This window comes from Otolemur garnettii, unplaced genomic scaffold, assembly GCF_000181295.1.
Source record: "Otolemur garnettii isolate 467f Iridium unplaced genomic scaffold, OtoGar3 scaffold00058, whole genome shotgun sequence".
In the NCBI taxonomy this organism is placed as follows: domain Eukaryota; kingdom Metazoa; phylum Chordata; class Mammalia; order Primates; family Galagidae; genus Otolemur; species Otolemur garnettii.
In genome coordinates, this window is record NW_003852453.1 from 1,176,854 (window position 1) to 1,178,930 (window position 2,077).

Below are 2,077 nucleotides of genomic sequence, written 5' to 3' on the forward strand. Positions count from 1 at the left end.
CCTGTCTTCTCTGTTTGTAGCAAATAACTGACTTGGATAAGGATATTCAGCCATTTCTTTCTTGTTCTAGCCAAATACTTAGTTATGAAAAACAGAATCAGATAGCTACAGCTCTGGGACTGAGCAGGAATCTAGGCTCTGATTTGCTGTGTGACCTTGGATAGGACAGTGAGCCTCTCTGAACTATTCCTCCCCTACAAAATGAGGATTATAATCTCCATACTTCACAGAGCTCATTGAGGGTTCACAAAAACTGCTTGTTCACAAAAAAACCCACCTCTTCACAAAGAAACCCCTGAACTACAGTGCCTGGCACATGATTACTACTTGCTAATATTAGCAATTATTAGTTAGCAGATAGCAGTCCCTTAGCCCCAGATAAACCACCTCTCCCAGGATACAGATTTTGTGCAAAAGCTCTCTGTAAATTTCCCACTTCCAGCATTGTCTATGTGTTTTATTATTCACAGCACAAATATTTTCTTTATTTTCATTTCAAAAATTTTTTTGCAACCATTGCTGTAGTGGAAGTCAATTGATTCTTGATAAGCTTATTTTAATATTTTTTTTCGAGACAGAGTCTCACTATGTCACCCTCAGTAGAGGGCTGTGGCTTCACAGATCACAGCAGCCTCAAACTCTTAAGTGATTATTTTGCCTCAGCCTCCCAAATAGTTGGGACTACAGGTGCCCACCACAATGCCCAACTATGACAACCTTATTCTTATTATCAGTAGTCCTTGATGAAATCTGATTTTTTTAAAAAGAAAAATTTTAACATCTCTAGCTGCCTGGGTTGGCTCGCTTGGTTTAGCTGATTAGGCCGCCTCTCTAGTCCGGCATCTATCACCTTTTGCTTGGCTATTTTTCATCGCAGGAGATCGACATCTTTGCATCCTTCTGTCAATACTTTGAATCTTGTTTTTCACATGAATGCCCACCCCGATGCCCACGATGAGATATTGATTTCTCCTTCTTGTCATTTAACATTCTCATGGAGACCCTGGCCGGCCAATTTACAAATGATTGCAAAAGTGCTTTTGCAAATGGAGGTGTTTCTGACTGAGAAAGAAAAACACAGACTATGAAAATTCTGCACCTTTCCACTGGGCTCATCAGTGCCCCACCGTCTCCCCCTAATGAGCAATTTCAGTCACTGCTGCAAGTGGGGCCTGCCTCCTCCACCCTGTGTGCCCTCGGCTCTGGGCTTTAGGGCTGGGGTTGATTCTTTCCTGCCCGGAGGCTTCTCCCCAGGCCTGTTCCTTTCTTGGAGGCTGGTCTTTGCCTGAGCAGAGACTTGTTCTGAAATCACCACCACAAGGTCAGGGTGCAGGTCCGCAGCCCACCAGGCAGACAGCACTTCTCTGACCCCATCTGTCAGCCCTGCAATTCATGGGCCTTCCTGGGGCAGAAGCCACAAGCCACAGAGCAAAGCTGCGTCAGATTGTGTATTGCAGGGTTATTTATGAGTCCCTGGCTTGGACGTCCAGCCAGCCAAATGGGGGGCTGTTTGGCTCACGCAGTCTGTCTCTGAAGTGCAATTTGGAGATACAGAGAAGTCAGGGCGATTCTCCATCCTCTGGTGACAGTGGTTATTATCCAGAAGCAAAGCTGAAGGCGGCTTGCTGTGCTAGTGACTGCTTCTCATCCCAAAGGCTCCACCATTCATCCCCCCCAGGTTCCCCCAGAGCCTCACCTGGAGCACCCCCCGACCCAGTGATGTTAAGGTCTTTCTTTACAAATCCCTCCCGTCCCATGTCCCTGCAGAATGATGGAATTGCTGTGTCTAGACAGGCGCCTGGGAGGAACTGGGAGGATTTCCTGAGCCCACGTGGCTTGTTTGTCGTGGTATCTCCTATGGCCATGGAGACAGAGCTGACACTCCATCTGAATGCTGCTGGGGAAGCAGATGCCAAGTTCATTGCCTGCCTCCTGCCCACAACCCCACCCCTTGTGCCCCCATCACACTCACCTCTGCAGGTGCCCAGCAGCCTGGGATTCTGCCCCTAGAATGCTCCTTCTTTCCTCTCTTCATCTTCTCAGGGTGTGTCAGTGGTCAGAGGGGTTCTGAGTCTCC